The sequence below is a fragment of the Bactrocera latifrons genome, unplaced genomic scaffold (genome assembly GCF_001853355.1).
Source record: "Bactrocera latifrons isolate USDA-ARS-PBARC rearing strain unplaced genomic scaffold, ASM185335v1 scaffold_242, whole genome shotgun sequence".
Classification (NCBI taxonomy): Eukaryota; Metazoa; Arthropoda; class Insecta; order Diptera; family Tephritidae; genus Bactrocera; species Bactrocera latifrons.
In genome coordinates this window covers 138705-147054 of record NW_017535986.1, presented here as the reverse complement: position 1 = coordinate 147054, position 8350 = coordinate 138705, and the positions used below count along the sequence as shown (strand labels likewise).

The 8350-nt window shown below is 38.1% G+C and overlaps 5 non-coding genes across 5 annotated transcripts; 3 read left to right on the top strand and 2 right to left on the bottom strand.

The window, feature by feature from the left end:
• Positions 1-1201: 1201 nt before the first annotated feature.
• Trnad-guc lies at positions 1202-1273 on the bottom strand. The gene has a single exon. It is a non-coding gene; the product is annotated as a tRNA-Asp (tRNA).
• A 1262-nt stretch (positions 1274-2535) lies between these two features.
• Trnar-acg lies at positions 2536-2608 on the top strand. The gene has a single exon. It is a non-coding gene; the product is annotated as a tRNA-Arg (tRNA).
• A 101-nt stretch (positions 2609-2709) lies between these two features.
• Trnan-guu lies at positions 2710-2783 on the bottom strand. The gene has a single exon. It is a non-coding gene; the product is annotated as a tRNA-Asn (tRNA).
• A 1099-nt stretch (positions 2784-3882) lies between these two features.
• Trnar-acg lies at positions 3883-3955 on the top strand. Its single transcript has one exon. It is a non-coding gene; the product is annotated as a tRNA-Arg (tRNA).
• Positions 3956-4058: 103 nt separating this feature from the next.
• On the top strand, positions 4059-4131 carry Trnar-acg. Its single transcript has one exon. It is a non-coding gene; the product is annotated as a tRNA-Arg (tRNA).
• Positions 4132-8350: the final 4219 nt, after the last annotated feature.

Sequence of the window (8350 nt, the reverse complement as noted above, 5' to 3'; positions counted from 1 at the left end):
TTCACGAAGAAACATGTGTTTGCAAGAATAAATTTCGCAAAATAACAATTCAATTGGTCATCTACAAAATGGCGGAATGTGATGCGGATCAATGAAAGCAAAATTGCTTATTTTTGAAGGAACAGGGTTCAGATAGTAGGCCCCTCTACCACCAAGCACACAAGATCATTCCAGATTAGATCTAAATCTACAGCGGCCATATTTACCAACTGGATGAAGGAGTACAGACTTTACCTTAATACCATGGCGTTAAAATTTCGACTGTCAATAACCCTAAGATTTTAGGCGTGACACTAGACAGCCTGTGCTMCTTAGCATCTCATACGACCGCCATTATTGCCAAATTACAGAGCGGCAAAAAAATCCTCAAGTCGCTGAGCTTCAAAAAACTGCACTCCGAAATATAACGGTATGTCACTTGATATYTCCAATCGAAYATCTACGTAGTGAGGCTTGTATGYTYCATGTTAATGCCTYGATCACACGTAACKAGTAGAGCGGCGAGACAGTGACTTGGCCGAGTGTTCGTTTCGTTTAAACAGTAGGGCGAKTAATGAACCGARTCAGTGGGCGAGTATAGTGGCGAGAGAGTCACTAGAATCACATTTTATTTACTAGACYGAGTGYTTCTTTTTTCTTTACTCCTTTGCCCCTTCTGAGCTAATCACTGACTCGCTCGTTGCATGTGAACACGCGTTCGGCCTTCACTCGCCACTCGGTCGATTTTTATGTTGTTTATTTAGTTTCAATTGCATTTTTCATTGTGAAAGAATTGAAATGGCAAATACTCTTTTATGAGATGCGGTAGAACTTCATTAAAAACTCTTTTAAAATGTCTTTTTCTACCAAACATTGTAAATRAAACTTTGAAAAACTTCACTGTCTAACTAGATGAACAAAATATGTGTAAACCTCTACTCGCCAACGCAACTCTCTCGACCGAGTATCACACTTGGCCAGAATACTGCCTCGCCACTGAACTCGTTACGTGTAACAAGGCCATAAATAACAGCAAACAAATTCTACGTGTTAGGAAATTTTACTATGATTTTCGGAAAATTAGCGGGAAACTGTTTCTGACATCACAATCGAAAAATTAATTTAAATTAGTGCAACTATTACTGGTTGATAGTTTATTTAGTTACAAAAATCGTAAGAAGTATTAAAAAGGCTTAACAAAATAAAAATAAAACTTCGGTAACTCCCCGACGGGGAATTGAACCCCGGTCTCCCGCGTGACAGGCGGGGATACTGACCACTATACTATCGAGGACTGCGCTATAGTTTTGACAAGAGTATTACATCAGCGTTTAAAGTAGAACATTAAGTTGGTGTAAAATACTAAGCTACCACATCGATATTTTTTTTACCTCGGCCGAAGCATGTTTTTTGGTACAAAGTTGTCAAATTACTTGTAATGTTTGTTTCTTTTTTTTTAYTGAAATCCAAATTTTGAGGTTTCCTACGATTTTTTAAAGAAAAAATAGAAACTTCAAATTAATGGGGAAGGTTTATTATCCTTCCTAAGAACATTCATTGAAATTTATTTTTTTAGGAATATCTAAATCAAAGGTTGGTCGCAGCTACACATAGACATTAAACTTTACATATTCTCACAGAAAAAAGTCTAATGGCGTGATATCTCAGGATCTTGATATTAAGCGTTTCCAGGTAGATTTTATTGGGTTTCATGCAGCTGAATCACTTTTTTGTGGCACCCTCTCTGGGTGTTGAGGTCATAARGAACCCAAGTTTCTTGTTTCTGAATCATTACCAACGYATGTAGTCGCCTTTAAATGGCTTGGCGGGTAACTCCTAATGCTGAATCATGTTCTCCTTGTGTTTCACATGGATCTTCATGAAGCAATATCTTAAAAGGGTTTTGGCCTTCTTTCACGAGGACGGTCTTAATTTCGAATCCTCCTTATTTAAAGCGACGATACCATCCACGGCACGTTGTTTCTTTTGGTAGCACCTCCGACAACTTTTTGGAGTTCGATTTCTTTGACTTAAAGAGGAAGTCAACAGAAATGACGATCACCACTAACTGCTGGAGCAATCTCATGTCAAACAGCGCTAACTTCTGAATGCTACTCACTTGGTCTCAAAAGGTTAAGGTAACATTACCGAACCGCAAACTTTCTTTCAGCGATTGTTCATCAAGTTTAGGGTTAAGCCTCGACCAATAGGGGAGTTGCTCATGTCGTTTTGGAATTAATTTTTAGCTTTTCTGGGAAGTAGTGTAAAATTTGTGACTTATCGGTCTTCTCTTCTTCTATAAATGAATGAATTCAATACATATACATACATAAATGTTCTGTATCTAGACATACATTTCAGCATTTCAATTGTCAACAAATCACCTTTTGCCTTATCTTTGGCTGAAACCTGTTCTATTAAAATTCATTAGAAAATTTATTTAATCAATAATGAATTAAACATTTTTTGAGTATGCTTTTTTTAAATGTTAAAATTTTAAAAATGTTTAATATTTTTGTCTTTGTTTGGAATATACTCTGCATCTACAAACTATTCGGTCCTGTGGCGCAATGGATAACGCGTCTGACTACGGATCAGAAGATTCCAGGTTCGACTCCTGGCAGGATCGCTTGAAGAACTTTTTTTTCATATATTTTGTGTTTTTGTTTTTTTTTTGTCTTTAATTAAGAGAAAAAGAATAATTTACAAAATTCGCAAGAAAAAATATTGCGCCCCCGGGTGGGCTCGAACCACCAACCTTTCGGTTAACAGCCGAACGCGCTAGCCAATTGCGCCACGGAGGCATATTTATAATATTGTCACTTAACACATTTAACGGCAACGCATTATACTATATCTCAGTTGATTGTTAAGATGTCGTATACATATGTATGTATATGCATAGGTGATTAAGAATTTTAAGTTTCCAGTCGTTTGTAAAGATTTAAAAGGGTAAAAGGTAGGGTTCAAGAATTTCAGGTAACTTTTTTGAATTTTTCAAAAATAGAAAAAAATTAAATTTGGGGATATTGTCAGTGCTTTTTTTAGGCAAGTATATGAACCCTTAAGCCAAATAATATCATAAATTTTTGTCATTGAACTCAATTATAACAAAATTACTTTGAATTAGAGAACATTTTGAAGAGGAAAAATCTATATGACTGTCATGTAACATCTGTGTGGAATGTCACGTTCATCCGCCGGGGTGAATGACAGGACTCGGCGATAGAATTTCCCACCACTATTTCTACATCGAATTWGCGGTCGTTTATATGGCCATTGAAATAAATACCACAAGGACTTACTCGTTTCAGCTCTTGTCCCGTCCATCGCACTTCTTGGGCGGCAGTCTTTACTCTTACGACGACATCAATCAGCTGGGCAGCGGCACCTTACCAATTAAGTGACCGGTTATTCCAGGTATATGCCCTCAAATCGTAACCCTTAATATGTTTGCAACGATCTCAATCAAAAGAGGGGTCTTCCATTCGAGGTTGTTTTCTCTTTTCATTGGGGGTGTGTTTTACCTGGCGGGTCCCAAATCCAGCGCACAACCCTGGAGAGGGCTGATTCGCGTTCTCAAAAACAATTATATAAAGCATTGTTTTTGACTATTCGACCGACAGTAATTTCCTAAATAAGAAAGTATTTGACAATAAACGAATATTATTTAAGCTATTTTGCTACAAATTTATGCGTTTAGATATTTTTTATTTTAATATGGAACATTTAAAATTAACTCTCCTAATATTCTATAACATGGCAATACGGGTCATAGCTTGTAGTCATGTTTGTATTGCATAATTTTAGGGATTGTTATGAAAATAAACGAATTTTATTTATTGTTCTTTATACACATTTAATTGTAGTATAAATAAAAGTTTTGCCACARTGCATGATGTGGGTCCTGTGGCGCAATGGATAACGCGTCTGACTACGGATCAGAAGATTCCAGGTTCGACTCCTGGCAGGATCGACGTTAAAGATATACTTTTTGTTTGAAATTTAAATGAATATTTAATAAAAGAGTTATATTCTTTCGCTGTCTCTTATACACATCTAGATGTGTATAAGAGACAGGTCCTGTGGCGCAATGGATAACGCGTCTGACTACGGATCAGAAGATTCCAGGTTCGACTCCTGGCAGGATCGCAGAAGCAATCATTGCTGTCTCTTATACACATCTAGATGTGTATAAGAGACAGATCATTGGCATAACACTATTCCAACTGGTGGGGATAATTTTGAAGGCGACAATACAAATATTGATGAATAATTATATATTTTGCGTTTTATGTTCAATTTCYAGATGCTTTTTTGTCACAATATACGTGTAATTATACCTTTGAAGTTCTCCACCTTTTATTCATATAATATGTAGGAATATATTCGCTCTTTAATTTAGAATATGTTAGCGTTACGAAACAGCGAATAATGCAAATGAAACCGTTAACGCACATAAAATTTAGTGCCATTTTATTTTCTGACAATTGCATGGACATTTCACCACAGTAAGTATTCAGTAACATTCCACGCGATGACATGAGAAAATCCACTGAATTCTAAGACATTATAGATACTAGTAACACGGAGTCTTATGGCTGTTTCAGGTTGTAACTAGTTAGCGCCATAAAGCAAAAGGGCATACGTGATGATACGTTTATTTTGAGGAAAATATTATCTTAAAAAATTCTAAAATTGACTTCAAAGATTTGGTTATTATATATAATATGGTATATACAACCTTGGAATTTATACAATACTACTGCTTATGCATTTTGTTGACTGCGTAGCTATTTCTTAATGTGAGAGAACGTAAAATAAATCTTTCATTAGGTTAGATTACTAAAGTAGGCTAATGAGCCACGCATTTATCAAAATGGACCTTTAAGATGCCTGCGCTTAACTCGAATTTCAACAAACTCTGTGGCCTCACTAACGTTACTACTGTCTCATAATCTGAGGCTCCCAAATTTTTGAAGCGTTGCTTTAGCAATGTGTGACAAGTACACAAGATATGCTCCCTTGTTTCTCTAGGTCCTTGCTCTTAACATTTCTTGCAATTTTTTCGAACTGTTTGCTCTATTTTGCAGATGTTACTGCCAATAGAAACTTTGTATATTTCCAATCTACAGTTTTGCACTCAGGTCACCATTTCTTTCTATGTTTATTCTGATCCTTCTTTCCCAATTGAAAAATGAAATCAGGTTACTTGCCTAACAGCCGAACCGAGTGGAACCCACAGATTCTAACTATATGTTCGAATAAGTTGTCTTTCAGCCAGTCGTCGTTCCATCGAATTTGCCTCGCAGTTGTCAGAGAAGATATCTTTGAGTTGAGGTCAGTAACTTCATGAAATTCGTCAGATGATCACGACTATCAGTTTTTTCCATATTCCTAGCTAGAATTATATTTTTTTATGGAGTGCTCTTCAAGGAATAAAGACCAAACTGTACAAGTCACTCATCATCCCCGTCCTGCCATATGATGCAGAGGAATGGACGATGACAATAGCTTATGAGTCGGCGTTACAAGTTTTCGAGAGAAAGGTTCTGTGGATGATTTATGGTCTTTTGCTTATTGGCAACGACGAATACCGCAGGCGATATAACGATGAGCTGTACGAGATATACGACAATCAATGACATAGTTCAGCGAATTAGGGACTGCGATTACTATGGCTAGGTCATATCGTCCGAATGGAGAAAATGCTCCAGCTTTGAGAGTATTCGACTCTGCATCCTTCGGAGGAAGTAGAGGAAGACCTTCACTCCGTTGGAAAGACCAGGTGAAAAGGCATCTGGCTACACTTGGAATCTCCAATTGGCACCAAACAGCGAAAAGGAGGAATAACTGCTGCGCTATTGTAAACTATAACCGCGTTAGAGATGTCTACGCCAATAAAGAAGAGAAATATTTATGGAGTCTATCATAAAAAAGGGTTTTAGTAAAATATTTACTGATACTGATACCAGCTCCCCAAGCCAATAAATTACCTTGAAAGCTGTAGAACCCGTAGCCTTGGTTTTCTACCACTCGACACATTAGCTTGACACCAAAGGACACATCGAATTTAACGTCCCCAGCGCTGAAGGACACACGCAATASCTTCCACATGCTCCTCACACAAAACGTGTTTGAAAAATCACAATTAAATTGCAACAACGCTGTGGCAATTCGTCATGTCGCAGCAGTAAAAGTCAACAAATTAATTCCGTCTAAATATCCAGAGCTTTGGCCAATAAATACAGTTAGCTCGTTGACGTTGTGGCAAGCTGCATGGCAGCAAGAAGGAAGGCGACTGCATAAAATATGGGTATCGGTTATAGACTTGTTGTAATTTGCAGTTTGAATGACAATTGCTGCAAGCAGCAACAACGCTTTACCGGCGTGTATTGCTTGCTGCAAGGGGCGCCAAAGTGGCATGAGTGTGCCACCAGCAGCGGACCTCTATCAAGGCGAAATTGCTTGTCTAAGGTGATGGATGCGTGCAATGACGCCCACAATGGCGCGCRTTATCTCGMCGCGYATATCTTTCTGGTCTTATTTACAASKTTATTGCGTGTGTTTTTTGTTACTGCATGYCCCGCTACGGTCTTATGGTCGTCGGTCGTGGGTTAATGTAATGTCAGCAGTAAACAAGTCATTAAACATCTCACGCGCAATTTTCCCTTTTGAATATTTTCATTTATCTTCACTAAGTATACGCTTTTTTCTTTTTATCTATTGCTTTGCTTGTTYTTTTGCGATTTTTGCTCGACTGCATACGCTCGTGGGGGAAAGTTAGGTTATTGAAGAAAAAATCGCGAACTTCCCTTTGGCGCTATAATGGCAAAGCAGTCGTATTAGTTATGAGTGAGTGCTTCCTTTCTTCCTTCCATCCATTCTTGCATGCATACTTTACATTCGAAKTTATTAAATTTATTTATCCTGTTTTTAGATTTTTCTACGATAATTCAGTTAGCGCTCGCTCCCACTTTCGGTGCATGCATTACAAGCAATTAAATTATAGCATTCAATAACCTTTAGTCAAAGGTTAATTCAGTGATTTTTCTGCGGCAAACTACTTTGTTAACTACAAAAACGAAGAAAAAGAAACTTCACTTCGGTAGCAGGCAAGCTATAATACCCTTGACAAATACAAAAGATTCAATACAAGGACTTGATTTTGTTCAGTCCGTTCGTTATCGGCGATTTCGACAAAAGACCAAATTCTAAGGAGAAAAGTTGATTAATACTGACAGATAGACTCAGCTCGGCTTGCTGGATCAGCTCTCCATCATTCTTAGATTTAGGCTAGCGAACCACTGTAATGCCTTTGAAGCATAAATGGCTGATAAGAAGGTGGCGGTACTGCTAGGTTCCCAGTTGCTTCGACAACAGTGCGGCGATACCAGTGTTGAGCACGCTGACTGTGCGCTCAAAGTTAGTCAAGGAGTGTCTGACACTAGAAATAGCATCAAGTTAATTCATCATCAGACTCGTTTGGGTGGCTGTTCATTGCAGAATCGCTGGCAAATACAAAACCATGAGATACCCAGATGGGTAACCACAACTAAAGGACGGTGGATCCTAATGCCGGACATCCATTCGTGGATAGATAGACAATATGAAGACCTAGACTTCCACTAGACCCAAATACTGAGTGGACATGGATGCTTCTATCTATTCAACTCCATCACGACCTTAGTCCGTACTGTCCGAGGTATACACTCGATTAAAAGAAGACTCTGAGCATGCATTTTTTCAATACCCTCGTCTTTCATAAGTAAGAGAAAAGTTAAAAAATTCATTTGCGGTAGTTTTTCGGTGAAAAATTTGACAGTTTTTTTGTGTCAGTTATGTGGTAAATGGAAAGGAAACTAAGACATATCCAGCATATTAGACGTCAGTCAGTCCATATGATATATAAGTCTTTCTCTCTCCCATGAAGTAATATTAGTTGAGAGGGTTAGTCTTAGCGGGTTAAGGTGACGCACTCCGGCTTTCGATACTTCTTTCTACTATAAAAAAAAAAAAAACTATACCCTTGCCCCGCTAACATCGGAATTGGACCGAGTTGGATCTTCCTTGGCGTCTTAAGTACTAGCATTTGATCAATGTATCTCGCGTGTGCTTAACAGAGGCTGTTCGATGACCCTTTCCTGTGCGACTACAAGATCCTTTTAGGCTAGAGTAAATCACAGGAGATCTTCTGAACAACTTGTTCAAAGTAAAATTTAAATTTCCGTTATTGTAAGGATTCTTACTGAACATTGTCTAATAGGCACTCATGCTTCTTCTTCTTGATTGGCGTAGTCACCGCTTACGCGATTATAGCCGAGTTAACAACAGCGCGCCAGTCGTTTCTTCTTTTCGCTACGTGGCGCCA